The sequence below is a fragment of the Eptesicus fuscus genome, chromosome 13, assembly GCF_027574615.1.
Source record: "Eptesicus fuscus isolate TK198812 chromosome 13, DD_ASM_mEF_20220401, whole genome shotgun sequence".
NCBI classification, from domain to species: domain Eukaryota; kingdom Metazoa; phylum Chordata; class Mammalia; order Chiroptera; family Vespertilionidae; genus Eptesicus; species Eptesicus fuscus.
In genome coordinates this window covers 56,694,936-56,712,614 of record NC_072485.1, presented here as the reverse complement: position 1 = coordinate 56,712,614, position 17,679 = coordinate 56,694,936, and the positions used below count along the sequence as shown (strand labels likewise).

The window sequence follows — 17,679 nt, the reverse complement described above, 5'->3', positions numbered from 1 at the left end:
AGATCTTCCCCAAAATAATGAATTTTTCCCCATCCAAAAATCATCAAGCACTGGTAACTTTTTCTTTATAGATCTTGTATGAAATTTCTCTAAAGGCACAGTAAACGTGAGCTTTAAAAATAAAAATTCCTCAGGGTTTTTCTCATCTAGAGCTCTCTCCCTGTCTCTCAACATAGCACCTCCCATTCACCTCTGACCTGCCATCTACTTCCCATTTAGTCTTACTCCAACTCCATTTACCTCCTTAATCTTCAATTCTTCCTCATCCTCTAACCCAGTGTTACTCAGAATGGTTATGTTGAGTATGGTTTGTTACAGTCTAAGTTAAGGAATTTATACCAGACTGTAAACCAGCATGCCATTTCCTTCATAAACAAAGTAAAAAACAACTGCAATGCAAGAAACAAACAAAAAGATCACCCGAAATAAGCAGCATACTTAATGACTTCATTGGTTTACATTCCAGAGTATGCTCCTTTTCTTGCCATGGACTAGTAACAAACATTTTTGGAGCAACATCAGTCCACATACCACACTTTGAGTTGCAGTGCTCTACCTCTTCCCAATTTCTCCAAAATTTTAGTTCAGACAGTGATAAACGCATTGGCTAAAATAAAACAGGGCAACAAACCAGGATGGTCAAGAAAGAATTCTATTAGAAGGTGACTTCTGAGTTAATAAGAAAAAGCTAATCAAGCAAAGATCTGGAGAAAGAATTTCCAGGTAAAAGAAACAGCCAGTGCAAAGGTCCTGAGGTGGGAGATAAAAGTTAAGTAAAAATATGACAGGATTATGTGCTAGTGGATTTTAGAAATCACCTGGGCTAGAGTTTCCCAAAGAAGGTGCTACAGCTCCACAGGATGGTAATTGGTTTCACATTTTCAAAAAGTTCCCTGGTCAGGCAGGTTTGAGAAAAAATTGAATTAATTAAGTTTAAATTGTGTGTGTGTGTGTGTGTGTGTGTGTGTGTGTGTGTGTGTGTGTGTGTGTGTGTGTGTGTGTTTTAATTCAGCTGCTATTGTACATCATGAATCTCCAAGTGTTCCCTGGAAGTAGGTTCAGGCATGCTGTCCAACACTGTAATTTTATGAATGAGGATACTAAGGTTCAAAGACAGTCAATGACTTGACCCACATCAAGTGGTGCACTAATAAATGTTTCACAATCATTTCTCCGCCACTGCCTCACCAACACCAGCAGATAGATTCTTACTGTGATAGGCATGCTTGCTCTCTGGTGTTCATCTCCTGGTGCTCATACCTTTGCATATGCTTTCCCCCTTGAATGTGGGTACGCACAACCTGTGACTTGCACATGTGATGGGATATCACTTCTGTGATTAGTTTACATTATATAAGAGTCCCCCATGCTAGTGGACTCTCACTAGAGACTCTGTTTATCACGAATTGGCCTTTAAGAAATAAGGCCCACGTGGAAGGAGCTAATGGAGGCCTGCAGGTGACATCCAGAAAGACGTCAGAGCCTTCAGTCTTAACACTGCAGGGAAATGAATTCTGCCAACAATCTGAGGGAGCTTGGAAGCAGATCCTTTCCAGTTAATTCTCCAGATAAGAACACAGCCCAGCTAACACCTTGCCTGAGCCTCGGGAGATCCTTAGTAAAGAGCCCAACTAATCTGTGCTGTGCTCCCAAGCCACAGAAACTGAGAAGTAATAAATGTGTGCTGTTTTAAGCCGGTAAGTGTATGGCAAATAATTCTGTAGCAATTCCATTAACTAATACAAACACATCTATGCATATATTTACTATCGTTCTAATGCTATATAGTACTGCTATGTAGTACTAAAAATAATAAAATATGCAATAGTCTTTATTATATATAGCCACTTGCTTGGCAAAAAAATGCTTCTGTTGATTTTTGCTGAATTACAGCATCCATAATCTATGGTTGCAACTGATGAGTAAGTGAGGTTTCAACATGAATGTTGGTTGATATTTTTATTTACACGAATGAGCAGTATGAAAGCGAAACAACCAACACATATTTCAAAACTTCCTTCAATTGCCAGTGCTGAGAGACTTCTTTGCTGAATTGCAAAACAGGTTTTGAATCGTCAAATGCTATTTCTCCCATTTTTGGTACTATTCACAGTGTAACTACTACAGACATGAAAAGCTTTTAAGTTTCCTGGTATTGTTAACACTTTCTCCATCACTCTGCTTGAAATGAGCCAGAAGTCAAGAAACATTTTCAGTTAAAAAAAAAAAAAGAAGAAGAAGATAGGAGTTACAAGATGGCGACCGGCAGGAAGGTAGGGAGAGAGAGAGTGTGAGTGAGGAACCCATAGAGGAGAGTGTAGACATGTGTGGTGTGTGTGTGTGTATGAGCTAGGGTCAGTTAGATTCTGCAGGTCTTCCAAGGGGCTGCCTAACCGGGCAGTCCTAGACGGCTGAGCCCCGCGCACAAAGCGGACACTTCTCAGTGGCTGGTGCGGATGCGGAGACCACGCCATCTTGAGAAACAGAGCTGCCTGAGACTAGGATCCTGGATTCAGACACAAACCAGGACCCTGCAGCCACTGGGGACAGAGAACTGCTATCACAGCTTCAGACCAACAGACAACAAGAATCCAGACTTCCCGGCAGCAGATTTTGGTGAGTCAAAGAGTCTATCCCCCTCCCCACAGACTCACGGATAGTGCCATAGTAACTGATAGGCCTGCCCCTCACCCAAGCTGCAGAGCACCCGCGCACGGACGCGCTCCCCTTTAGGGAATTTAGCTTGCGGGACAGACGCAGCTCCCCTTCGGGGAAATCTGACAGCGTGCACAGAGGGCTCCCCTTGGGGGAATTTGGGGGAATTTGGCTTGTGGGACACAGCTCCCCTTCGGGGAATCTTAGAGCGCGCACAGAGGGGCTCCCCTTTGGGGAACTTGGCACACAGGATGGACTTCGCCCCCCTTCGGGGAATCTGGGAGAGTACACAGAGGCAGCTCCCCTTCAGGAATTTGAGAGTGTGCGAAGCCCTAGCCGGTTTGGCTCAGTAGAGAGAGCACACACAGGACGCAGCTCCACTTCAGGGAATTTGGCATGCTGGACACAGCTGCCTGGGATCCCTGACTCACAGGACATTCACACTAAGAGCCAGTGACCCCAATTGTTGGTGCATGCACACACAGGGACCCTGATTCTCAACGAGAAACCACACGAGGCAACAGAGACTCTGACACTCTATTCTTGGTGCAGACACAGGGAAACTCTGACTCCTGGCACATGCTAAGGATCTCATTTTCGGCACATAGGGCCCCTGATTCTAAGTGTGCACACGAGACCACACGGAACACTGGGGACACTGACCCTGGGTAAGCCTGGTTCCCACCAACCAACGGTAGCCACACATCCTAATGTCAGAGCACTTCAGTGAAACTCGGGTGGAGCGAAGTCCCCACAGCACATGGCCCAGGTCCATGCAAACGGAAGCTTGAGCTTTCTGGTGATAGTCAGAATGGGGAGATGAAATAACTCACAGAGGAAAGGAAATGAGGAGTCGCCAAGAAAGGAAATTAGTGAAAGTGAAGCTTGCAACATGACCGAAAAGGAGTTCAGAGTAATGGTCGTGGAATTTATACATCAGATGGATGAGAAAATCAACAACTTATGCAAGAATCAGGAATAAATGAAAAGTGATATAGCTACAATCAAAAACACCATGGAAAGTTTCAACAGTAGACTAGAAGAAGCAGAGGACCGAATTAGTGAGTTAGAAGATCAGGTACAGAAACAAGCTCAAACTGAACAGCAATTGGAGAAGAAAATTAAAAAGCAGGAGGAAAGCCTAAGGAAGCTTCGGGACAACATGAAACAAAGTAACATGCGTATAATAGGGCTGCCAGAAGGACAAGAAGAGCAGCAGGGATTAGAAAATCTATTTGAAGAAATAATGACAGAAAACTTCCCGGATATTGGAAAGATAAAAGTTACACAAGTACAGAGAGTCCCAAGCAGGATCAACCCCAAAAGACCCACACCAAGACATGTCATAATTTCAATGGCAAATATAAATGATAGAGAATCTTAAAGGCGGCAAGAGAGAGACAGAGAGTTACCTACAAAGGAACACCCATCAGATTGTCAAATGATTACTCAACAGAAACACAACAAGCTAGAAGAGAATGGAAGGAGGTATACAAAGTGTTGCAAAGCAAAGGACTGAATCCAAGAATACTATATCCAGCAAGGCTATCAATCAAACTTGAAGGGGAAATCAGGTCCTTCGAAGACAAAAAAAGGCTCAGGGAGTTTATCACCACCAAACCAGCAATGCAAGAAATGCTAAAGGGAATACTGTAAAAAGAAGAAATAAACAGGTAAGAAGGAATACAGACCCAAAAATAGATATGACTACAAACAAATACCTTTCAGTAATAACTTTAAATGTAAACGGACTAAATGCTCCAATCAAAAGACATCGAGTGGCTGAATGGATAAAAAAACATGACCCATATATATGCTGTCTACAAGAGACCCACCTCAGAACAAGAGACTCACACAGATTGAAAGTGAAGGAATGGAAAAATATCTTTCAGGCAAATGGAAATGAAAAAAAAAGCTGGGGTAGCAATACTTATATCTGACAAAATAGACCTCAAAGTAAATGCCATAACAAGAGATAAAGGAAGGCCACTTCATAATACTAAAGGGAGAAATCCAACAAGAAGAAATAATTCTGGTAAACATATACGCACCCAATATAGGAGCACCCAAATACATAAAAAAAACTCCTGGAGGATATAAAGGGAGAGATTAATAGCAATACAATCATAGTAGGAGACTTTAATACCCCACTATCACCAATGGACAAATCCTCTAAACAAAAAATCAGCAAAGAAACATCAATCCTAAATGACTCTCTAGACCAGATGGAATTAATTGACATCTTCAGAACATTTCACCCCAAAGCCACAGAATATACATTCTTCTCAAGTGCACATGGGTCATTTTCAAAGATAGACCATATGCTGGGTCACAGGCAAAGTCTCTTCAAATTCAAGAAGATAGAAATTATATCAAGCATCTTCTCAGATCACAGTGGCATAAAACTGGAAATCAACTACAATAAATACAATCCAAAGAAATCAAACACATGAGACTAAACAGCATGCTATTAAACATGGACTGGGTCACCAGAGAGATCAAGGAAGAAATAAAAAACGTCATGGCAACAAATGACAATGAAAACACAACAATCCAAAATCTATGGGACACAGTGAAAGCAGTCTTGAGAGGGAAGTTCATAGCTCTACAAGCCTATTGCAAAAAACAAGAATCAATGGTAATAAATTAATTAACCCTACAACTCAAAGAGCTAGAAAAAGAGCAGCAAGAAAAGCCCAGTGTAACCAGAAGGAAGGAAATAACAAAGATCAGAGCGGAGATAAATGACATAGAGACCAAAGAAACAATACAAAAGATCAACAAAACCAAGAGCTGGTTCTTTGAAAGGATAAACAAGATTGATGGACCTCTAGCCAGGCTCACCAAGAAGCAAAGAGAGAGGACCCAAATAAACAAAATCAGAAATGAAAGAGGTGAAATAACAACAGACCCCGCTGAGATACAAAGGATTGTTACAAAATACTATGAACAACTCTATTCCAACAAACTGGACAACCTGGAGGAAATGGACATATTCCTAGAAAAATATAACCTTCCAAAATCAATCAAGAAGAATCTAAAGAGCTCAATAGGCCAATAACTATGGACGAAATTGAAGCAGTCATCAAGAAGCTTCCGGCAAACAAAAGCCCGGGGCCAGATGGCTTCATAGGGGAGTTTTACCAAACATTCAAGGAAGAACTAAAACCTATCCTCCTCAGACTATTCCAAAAAATTCAAGAGGAAGGAACACTTCCAAGTTCATTCTATGAAGCCAGCATCACCCTAATTCCAAAACCAGATAAAGACATCACAATGAAAGAGAATTACAGACCAATATCCCTCATGAACATAGATGCCAAAATCCTCAACAAAATTCTAGCAAATCAGCTCCAGCAGTACATCAGAAAGATCATACACCATGACCAAGTAGGATTTATCCCAGGAATGCAAGGATGGTATAATATCCGCAAATCAATAAACGTGATACATCACATAAACAAATTGAGAGATAAAAATCACATAGTCATATCAATTGATGCAGAAAAAGCATTTGACAAAATCCAACACCCTTTCTTGATAAAAACTCTCAACAAGGTGGGAATAGAAGGCTCATACCTCAACATAATAAAAGCTATATATGATAAACCCACAGCAAACATCATACTCAATGGACAAAAACTAAAAACATTTCCCCTAAGAACAGGAACAAGACAGGGATGCCCACTCTCACCACTCCTGTTTGACATAGTACTGGAAGTATTAGCCATTGCAATTAGACAAGAAGAAGAAATAAAAGGCATCCAAATTGGAAAAGAACAAGTAAAGCTGTCTTTATTTGCAGACGACATGATATTGTACATAAAAAATCCGAAAGACTCCGTCAAAAAACTAATAGACTTAATAAATGAATTTGGCAATGTAGCAGGATACAAAATTAACGCCAAGAAATCTATGGCCTTTCAATACACCAATAGTGAACTTACAGACAGAGAGACTAAAAAGGCAATTCCATTTACCATCGCACCAAAAAAATTAAGATACCTAGGAATAAACTTAACTAAGGAGGTAAAAGACCTATACACGGAAAACTACAGGACACTGAAAAAAGAGATAGAGGAAGACGTAAACAGATGGAAGAACATACCATGTTCATGGATTGGTAGAATCAACATCATTAAAATGTCCATACTACCCAAAGCAATCTATAGATTCAATGCACTCTCCATTAAAATACCAACGGCATATTTCACCGACCTTGAAAGAACTCTCCAAAAATTCATCTGGAATATAAAAAGACCCCGAATAGCCACAGCAATCCTGCGAAAGAAGAATAAAGTAGGAGGGATCTCAATACCAGATTTCAAGCTGTATTACAAAGCCACTGTTCTCAAAACAGCCTGGTACTGGCACAAGAACAGACATATAGATCAGTGGAACAGAATAGAGAATCCAGATATTGACCCAAACCACTATGCTCAATTAATATTTGACAAAGGAGGCATGAACATACAATGGAGTCAAGACAGTCTCTTCAATAAATGGTGTTGGGAAAATTGGACAGATACATGCAAAAAAATGAAGCTAGATCACCAACTTACACCATACACAAAAATAAACTCAAAATGGATACAGGACTTAAACATAAGACGGGAAACCATAAAAATACTAGAGGACTCCACAGGCAACAAAATCTCAGACATATGCCAAAAGAACTTCTTCACCGATACTGCCCCTAGGGCAATGGAAGCTAAAGAGAAAATAAACAAATGGGACTACATCAAAATAAAAAGCTTTTTTACAGCAAAAGAAACTATCAACAAAACAAGAAAGCCCACTGTATGGGAGAACATATTTGCAAATGGTATCACTGATAAAGGTTTAATCTCCAACATCTACAGGCAGCTTATATAACTTAATAAAAGGAAGATAAATGATCCAATAAAAAAAAAATGGGCAAGGGACCTAAATAGAATATTTTCAAAAGAAGACAGAAGGAAGGTCAAGAGACACATGAAAACATGCTCAACGTCACTAATTATCCGAGAGATGCAAATCCAAACAACAATGCGGTACCATCTCACACCTGTCAGAATGGCTATCATCAACAAATCAACAAACGACAAGTGTTGGCGAGGATGCAGAGAAAAAGGAACCCTCGTGCACTGCTGGTGGGAATGCAGACAGGTGCAGCCACTGTGGAGAACAGTATGGAGTTTCCTCAAAAAACTGAAAATGGAACTCTCATTTGACCCAGTAATCCCACTCCTAGGAATATATCCTAAGAAACTGGGAACACCAATAAGAAAGGATATATGCACCCCTATGTTCATAGCAGCACAATTCACAATAGCTAAGATCTGGAAACAGCCTAGGTGCCCATCAGCAGATGACTGGATCAGAAAACTGTGGTACATCTACACAATGGAATACTATGCTGCCATAAAAAAAGAAGGAATTCTTACCATTTGCAGCAACCTGGATGGAATTGGAGAACATTATGTTGAGTGAAATAAGCCAGTCAATGAAAGAAAAATACCACATGATCTCACTCATTTATGGATAATAAAGAACATTATAAACTGTTGAACAAAAAGACAGATACAGAGGCAGTAAAGCATCAGTCTGTCAAATTACAGCAAGAAGGTTAGGGAGAGGTGGGGAAGATAAGAGATCAACTGAAGGACTTGTATGCATGCATATAAGCATAACCAATGGATGCAAAACTCTGGGGGGTGAGGGCAATATGGGAGTGGGGTGGGGGGGCAATGGTAAGATATGTACACATATAATACCTTAATAAAGAATCTGTGGTAGAATAAAAAAAAAGAAAAAGAAAAAACAAAACAAAACAAAAAGATAGTAAATATTTTAGACTTTGCAGAACACTTATGCCTGTGGCCATATATTCTTTGTTGTGTGTTTGTTGTTGTTGCTGTTTGCTGTTACAATCTTTAACAAATATAAAAAAAAGCATGCCTAACTCTCTGAATATACAAAAATAGTCCTGGGCTGGTTTTCTTTCATAGACCATAATTTTTCAAATACTCATCAAAGAAACACTGATTTGTAATATTTGCCAATTTCTGTGATGTCAATACTTTCACCGTGGCCACTTTTAAACTCCTGACATGATGTCACTAAATGTGGAGTTGGGGAGAAACGCACAAAAGCCCACCATTTGTCTTTGTCTGCTCAGGCTGCCATGACAAAATACCAAGGATTGAGTGGCTTAAACAACATAAATTTATTTTCCCACAGTAGTTCTGGAAGCTGAGAAGGCTAAGACCAAGATGCTGGCATATTTGGTTTGTGCTGAGGGCTTTCTTCCAGAGAGAAGGCGAGAGAGAGGGAGAAGGGGAGAGGGGAGGAGAGGGAGTGTGAGAGCTCACGCCAGGTCTCTAATATCTCTTCTTATAAGGACAACTAATCCTATTCTATCAGGACTCTGATGACTTCATTTATCCTCAATTACCTCCTTATCTATCCCCAAATTAAGGCACATTGGGGATTAGGGCTTCAACATATGAATTTTATTAGGACACAATTCTATCCATAGTACCTTTATAGAGCATTTCCACGTACAGATACAAGATCATAGATAATAATAGTAAAAGTGGAAGAAATAATTAGGAAGTGATGAGTCTTCAGTAGTTATTACCTTTTTTTCTTTATATAATTTAATTGTAAATTGATATAATTTAATTTTAAATATGGTCTGCGTTAGACAACTGGCTCTCAAGACTCCTGAAAATCTCCTTAGTGCCCAGTACAAGCCAGTTCCCGCCATCCCTGCCAAAGCTGGTTAGCACCAGAGCTGGTCCTATAACCCATATTTGTAAACCTGGTGTTCTTTCTTCTCTTCCGTTCAGCAAATAGCCAAGACAACACTGTTAGTACATATATTGTTTACTGCCAAAAGGAAATACAACCAAACTCTAGCCTTTGTCACAAGTCATTTATTTTCCCAGGTTTTAAAAGGTATGAAGACTAATAGATTTTTTATCCCACAGCCTATAAATAGCTGGATTGTTCATTAAATACATAATTTCTATACTCATTTACTATTTGATTTCTTGCTAGTCCAGAGTTTTCTTGGTCAAATTTGATAAAGTGCCATCTTAAAGAAATATTATAAACCAGTAGTCTCCCAAACATCTATGCATTAGAATCAACAGAAGATGCTTTGTAAACGATATACCACACAAACTTAGTAGCATATCACAATTTGGGAGGAATGGTCCCCAGGAATCCCTCATTTTAACAAGTGTTGATGGTGATTCCAATGTAACTAGGCCAGCATCTGTTGTCTGGTAAACATTTGAGAAGTATTAGCATAAATGATAAAGTTAGTCTAAAGAATGAGCCATCCAGCAAGCCCAGTGTGTCGTATTCTTTCATACACCTTTCAGGGATCCTTTTCAATCCTATCTGTATTGATCTTTACAGCACTGCTTTGTTTCGGTCCTGCAGATAGTATGAATAAGATATAATTTCACTAGCTTTCGTATAAAGGTTAATAAGGCAAAATTGTAAGCATACAATGTTTCTCTGAAATGGTTCCAACCTTTCTGTTTCCATTTCATTTCCCTGAATTCTCTAGCAAGTCTGCTCTAAGGAATTAGAAATGCTTATTCTCACTAACATGTAAATGATTAACCCATTGTACACCATAAGCATCTGTAGACTCAAGCGGCGGACCTTCCCCCCATGCCACGTGCGTCTATAAAAAAAAAACACCTGTTTTCCCTAAGTGGCAGCCATGACCAACTTTAAAATCATTTTTTTTCGTGAGAATTTTCAGCTAAAAATATTCAAGAACACCCAAATTGTGAGTAATATATTTGTTTTTATAATATTTATTGAAAATTGATTTTTTAAATTAAATTCAAAATATCGTGGCATGTGAGGATGTTTTCCGTTTTGGACACATGGTAGTTAACTGGTTAATATGGGATCAAACCCTCACTTTCACTCTTCCTCACTCTATCTCCAATCTCACCAACAAACCCTATCAGCTTCATGCTGTATCGATCCAGAAGCCAACCCACCTCTCACCACCTAGAATCCTAATAACCAGCCACCATCCTCCTGTGCTAAGTAGTTAAAATTGCATCGCAATGGATCTTCCTGCTTCTGCCTTTGCCTCCCTCAACACACAGTCAGAATTATACTTTTATGTATTTAGTTAGTTAGTTAGTTAGTTAGTTAGTTAGTTAGTTAGTTGACAGTGTTGCAGAGTGTCTTCCGATTAGCAGCTACGGAGCAAGTGGGGAATGAAATGGGGACCTCTGCCAGGCTTGCTTTCCCTCCTATCTCTGAAGCTGGCAGAATATTAGCCACTCTCCAGACACAATCCTGGGAGGTTCTGAATTATATTTTAAGGTGTCAGTAAAATATCATTTTTCTGCTAGAAACTCTTCAATGACTTCCTATCTTAGAGTTTTTTGTTGTTGTTGTTTTGTTTGTTTGTTTGTTTGTTTGTTTTGGGGGGGGCTGGTAAAAGAAGGTAAAGCCAAAAAAACATATCCAGGGTGTCCCAAAGAATGTATATACTCTTTAACAGCTGATAGCTCAATTTTTGAAAATGAAATGTATTTCAGTAAACACCGCCTTGATAATTATTCAAAGTGTGTATACATTTTTTGGGAAACCCTATATAGGTAAAACATATAGACACAGACAACAGTGTGGCGATAACTAGAGTGAAAGGGGGCTGGGAGGTAGGTGGAGGTGGGCAAAGGAGTGTGGGGGAAATGGGGATGGAAAGAGACTTTGTTTTGTCTTGACAACAGGTGCAAGATGAGGTGCAGATGATGTTTTGCTGAGTTGCACACTTGAAACCTTGTGGTTTTGTGAATGATTGTCACCATAATAAACTCAATGAAAAAGAAAAAGAAATCCAATGTCCTTACTTACTATGGACTACCAAGAGCCTCATGATCTCCTCTCTGCTCACTCCTACCCCTGTCCCAGCTCCATCTATATAGCCTCGCCTTCCCTAATCAACCTGTGTAAAATGGCACACACCCAACATTTCCCCATGGTCATCTCTCCCACCCTCCTGCATTTCTTTTTCAGAGCCCTTACCTTATCTCCCACTTGGCATATTCTGTGTGTCTCCCCCAACTAGAAAGTGGGCTTTGTGAGAGCAGGGATTTGTTGGTTTTGTTCACTATGGTTTCCCCATTCCTGGCACAGTGTCTGCCATGTATAGTAGTCACTGTTCAATTAATATCCATTTAACATAAATTATTGAGTAAAAGTCATTACTGTCACCTTCCAACAGCAACTTCTCTTTTCACAAATGACCTACATCTTCTCCATCTACCCTTGAGATCAAGCCACCCTTTAGCACATCCAATTCTTCTCAATCAGAATGGACTTCATACTTGTGAAACCCAGTGCAAAATGAAAACTTGTTCAAAATTTACTACTAAGAATTTCAAGATTACAACAGCAGAATATTAAACCAAGGGTGAGGCCTTTCTATGCTTAGAACCCTGTGCAACAGTCCACGTTACTTGTCCATGAAGCTGGCCCTGCTTTCAGTTCTCTGAACATAACACACTTGCCCTTGTGCCAAACCTACCACCTGAACCTACCACCTTCCCCTTCTCTCCTATCTTTAGGTCCCAGGCTCTCCCTCAGGGAGGCATGTCCAAGTTCTCTGGGCCAGACTAGACCACCTTGTATTCCCACTGTGTATTACCTCTTTCATAAAACCATCATCCTTATGATAACTGTTGATTTTGGCCTTCTCTGCCAGGCTATAACATGTAAGAAGGCAATGTATTATGTAACTATATTCCCACCACCAGGCCTGGAACCTGGTTGGTACCCAATTACTCCTTGTCAAATTGCCTAACATGAGGAACTTGCTGGTTATGGAATTTGAGATATCAGAAAGTAGAATGAAAAGGTATTTGGGTAATCAGGGCACTCTCCAGCCATGATAAAATTGACTCCTGTTGAAAGAGACTAGGACCCAAGCAGTCGATTGGGCATCCCTGCCTCAGGCCTGGAAAGGTGTGGACTAAGGTACTAAACGTTGACCGTGGGGGCAGCCTTGACAGTGAAGCGTGTGATGGGAAGAAGAATAAGAATAAGAATAAGTCAGGATAGAGCAATCCTGGGAAGAGGGCAAATAAAAGGCGCAGTATTCCCCAATCATGTTGAACCTGAGACCACTCTGTTGGCATCTCAATTTAATACCTAAGTAGGAGCCCTGATAGCCAGCCAGGCAGCAGCAGGAGGTGGCAGTGATGCTGTCATGATTCATTAAACAGCATCAGGGGAGAGGCCTGCATAAATCTAATCCAGGTGTCCCAACCTCAGAAGGGTCTGAAGTACAGTCAATAAATCAAGACTGAATGCCAGCCATAGGGATTAGAGAAACCCTCTGGCATTTAGAGAATAACTAGAACACTCAGCAAATAGGTAGAAGGTAGGGTCTCCCAGCCAGGCCTTCCAGAAGCCTGGTGTTCAGATTCATTCCAGATCCCAGTCCCAAGCTGGTGCAAACGGGCATGGCTCTGGGATTGAATGGGGCTGGATCTGCACATGGAAGTCCTCAGGGCCTACACCAATATAAGTATGAAAAAGGCAGAGCTGATGCAAGTGGAACTTCCTGGCTCCCACTATGTGACTTTCTCGTCGAGGTGAGTCTCAGAAAATTCATCTCACCAAATACATTCCAATCTAAGTTTCCAGCACACCACTGGAGCAGACACTGTTATTCAACTATCTTAATACCCATTCCCAACTCCTTCCTTGCCTACCTATTACTACAGAGTCTGAAAAATGTGAGCTATGCAATTTTCCAACATCCTTGGCAGCCAGGATGGCCATGTGATGCAATACCATCCAATGAAACAGAAGACGCTGTGTCTGTGGGAGCTTTAGGAAAAGACTTTTCTCCCCTGATGCAAGGGGCAGACATAGCTGCCACTACTTCTCCTTTCTCCCCTGATGCAAGGGGCAGACATAGCTGCCACTACTTCTCCTTTCTCCCTTCCTTGAACAAGAATGTGAGGTCTGAAGAACAGAAGCCATCTGGATACCACAGGCAAGACTGTGGATGAAAACAAATACGTGAGAAATGGAAGGAAGAAAACTAAAAGAGCCTGGATCCCTGAAAGCATCATTGAGCCAGTATCTAGACATCTTGCTATGCGAGAGGCGGGGAAAACAACCTTATTGAGGCAGAAAGCACACCTAAAATGTTTATGCATACCATCGATTCTGTCATCACAGAAATCAGTATGTGCAACATTGGAGAGTATTTCTAAAATGACATACAATGGTTAAGAGTCAGACACTGGAGTCTGGGTTCAAATCCCAGCCTTACTGCTTACCAGCTAAGTTTCTCAATCTCTCTGTGCTTTAGTCCTCAGATGAAAATGGAAATTATAATGGAACCTCCATTATATATAGTTGAAGGTTTAAAAAAAGAAGCTTTTAGAACAGTACCTGGAATATGGTAAGTGCTCAGTGAATACTGGCAATTACAATGATGCTGCTGAAAGCCTAAGCGAAAAGATTCAGAAAATAAACCATCATTGCTAGCCCTTTTATGTCCTATTAGCCAAACTGCAGTCCTACATTTTTCTTTCTAGTACAAATTAACTCTGGCCTTCTCTTTTTTTGTATTCTATAGCTGTTTCCCCTGTGGCGGCATCTAACTCACATATGCAATTTTAAATTGAGAGGGATAGAAATAGATTGCCTACTTATCACCAATAGACTTGTCAAACCAAGATCATCTCTGCAAAACAACCCAAGACAAATACAACAACAAAAGTATTTATAAACTGTTGCCTCGCTGTTTGAACCTATTCTCTCCCAGGATTCTTGTACAGCTGCAATAAGGGAACCTGGCCTTCATGGACTCAGGGCTCACATATAAATAATCCCATGTGCCTCCATGCAGCTGGAAGAATAGGATGTTTATAGCTTGCTCATAAACCAAGTATGTTAAACCCTAACTATAAACAAGTAAACAGTATTCAGTTTGACAATACAAAGTATCATGTTTCATCTTTTTTATTCATGAACTTAGTGGACCAGGAAAAAGATCTATTTACATTCCTGTTCTGTTATTTAACTACCAATTAATACCTCTCCCCATGCCCAGGAATAAAGGCTCCCAATATATCTGTCCTCTAGAAAGAAATTAGTCAGAAAAAAAAGAGACACTAATTTTCAGCCATAAGCCAGAAGAATAAATGTCCTGATAAGTGCCTATTTCATAAGTTAGTAATGTTTGATAAAATATAACAAATTTTTCTCCAAATGACTATCTGAGCTTGCAGGAATATAGGGGATATTTGCAGGGGCCAGAAAAGAAGAGGAAGGAAAAAAAAAAAAAAACACAAAGATCTAAGTGACTGCTGATCAAATGACTGCCAGGTTTCAATGTTTGGGAAAAGAGAAAAGGACAAACCATCCAAAGAATGAAAATAAAATTCTTAAGTAAAGCTGGGATTCCTAAAGAATTATTCATGCATTGGGAAAAGTGTGGACTAAAAATTTATCTGCTCACCAGAAAAAGGAGATGGGTAAGGAATATGCCTCTCCTGTATATATAATAATATCCCAGTGAAATTGTATAACCACCAACCTCCACTGACAGTGCCAGGATCAAATCTATTTATCTGTGTAGTAAGGGATAGCTCTGGCCAAAAAATTAACATAAAGTGGCCCCAAATTACTAGTTCCCAGGTGCATCTGGAAGAAGGAAAAAAATCAAATACTCTGTAGCCCTGTGCTGTCTAATAAGTTGGCCACTAGCCATATGAGACTAAATTAAATTTATAGGAATTTAAACTTAATTTGAAATTCAGTTCATCACATTAGGCACATTTGAATTGCTCAATATTCAGCCACATGTAACTAGTGGCTACCATAGTAGAAGCAGAGACATAAAACATTCCCATCATTGCAGAAACTTCTATTTAAAAGTACTGGTCTTAATCCAGGCTTCAAGGGATTCCCACAGCTAACTGTTGCTGGAAATTAGTTCACAATCTCATCCACAATTACAAAACAAACAAGCCAACAATGAGTGAAAATAATCAGAAAAATAACAGTGGAATATAAGTAATAATAACTTTAAATAAAATTTTCCAATAAATACTATTATATATATACATATATATATACATATATATATATTAAACATTTTTAATTGAAGATTAACACAAAACTATAACAATGGAAAAAGATACTATCAAATGGGACCAGGTAGATATGAAAAAGAACAGAACTTCTAAACATATATATGGCATATATAAGCATTCTATGTAATATGTGTGCTTGTGTGTTTGTGTGTGTGTAATTATTGAAATTTTAAAAATTCAGTGACTAAAGAAAGACTTCATTAACTGTCATATACATCTAAAAAATTGCCAACAATGCATCATGGCACTTTCCATGGAAAGCATGGAAATATGGTTAAAGAGATATGGATGACCAAGTAAGAAAATCTAAGTGAAGTTCGAAGAGAGAGAAAATAGAAAGACTTGAGGGAGAGAATAGCTGGAAATTTTCCATGTTTTAGGACAGTAATCAATGCTCAAATTCAGGAAGTTAATACTAAACAGGATAAATATAAAGCATCTCTGCCTCAGGCCTGAAAAAATCATAATAAAGAAAAAGAAATCCAATGTCCTTACTTACTATGGCCTACTAAGAGCCTCATGATCTCCTCTCAGCTCACTCCTACCCCTGTCCCGGCTCCATCTACATAGCATTCGCCTTCCCTGATCAACCTGTATAAAATGGCACACACCCAACATTTCCCCATCATCAACTCTCCCAACCTCCTGCATTTCTTTTTCAGAGCCCTTACCTTGGCATATTCTGTGTGTCTCCCCCAACTAGAAAGTGGGCTTTGTGAGAGCAGGGATTTGTTGGTTTTGTTCACTATAGTTTCCCCATTCCTGGCATAGTGTCTGCCATGTATAGTAGTCACTGTTCAATTAATATCCATTTAACATAAATTACTGAGTAAAAGTCATTATTGTCACCTTCCAACAGCAACTTCTCTTTTCACAAATGACCAACATCTTCTCCATCTACCCTTGGTGATTTTTATCTTCATTCTCTAAAATGAACACATATTGCTGCTGTCATCTGAACAGAACAAAATTAACAAGTAAGTTTTAGAACTGCTTTTCTGTGAAAGCACCAGCAACTTTAAATTTTAATCTTCCTCCCCTATTGAGTGCAACAGGTAACAGTTAACATGCTGCAAGGAAATAAAATCAAAAGAAAATAAGCCAAAGATGAAGATAAAATGTCTCTGAAATTGATTTATATGAGGCCAAAGCCTGGTTCTCATTACCACTGAGTCCAAGTTAAGTAAGTTTAACGGGCCTCAGCTATACAGTTGAAAACCAAACACAGAAGGACCCTAATCCCTAAGCTTCTGGTTTAATGAGAGCATTAGCTGAATGTCAAAAGGGCTGACCCAAAAAAACAAACCTCAGCCAAGACATTTCATCTATAACAGTTGTCTGTGCTACTGAAAGGTCAAACTATGTCTCAAAAAGCACAAACCATCCAACCACAGAGATACATCATATCTTCAGGACCCTTCCTAATCACCCACAGTTCCTAACCCTAGACATGCAATGATAGCAACAATTTTTTTATCGAACACACCCGTTCCACCACGTCTCTACTGTTGACCCCTAAATAAATATCTCATGTAATCTTAAAGTTTGATTCACAAGCTAGCCTCGACTACTACAGGCTGTCACTTTCCCAAACTTGTGCACACCGATCATCTAATGTATCATGATGAGCCTCCGATCACTCCATTTAGTTCTATACTGGCAAGCTCTCAAGTACCTATTCAGCAGGTCACTTTTCTGATTATTTTCACTCGAGGTCTTGCTGAGGATGGTGAAATTTTAAGATCTTCAATCTTGTTTTCAGGTATAATGTACCTGCCATCAGAATAAAAGCGGTTAATGGTTATTCCATTTCTTTTCCATTAGATGAATGGAGAGGGGATTGAAAGCTGGAAGCTAAGCCACTAGATGATTCTTCCCTTTA

The 17,679-nt window shown here is 39.7% G+C and overlaps 1 protein-coding gene and 1 non-coding gene across 4 annotated transcripts in view; both read right to left on the bottom strand.

The window, feature by feature from the left end:
- The window catches only part of NELL1 (neural EGFL like 1), a 689,563-nt gene that overhangs the window by 428,088 nt on the left and 243,796 nt on the right, over positions 1-17,679 (bottom strand). The gene's annotated exons all lie outside the window — the stretch shown is intronic.
- LOC114234269 (small nucleolar RNA SNORA7) lies at positions 10,845-10,984 on the bottom strand. The gene has a single exon (XR_003620456.2). It is a non-coding gene; the product is annotated as a small nucleolar RNA SNORA7 (small nucleolar RNA).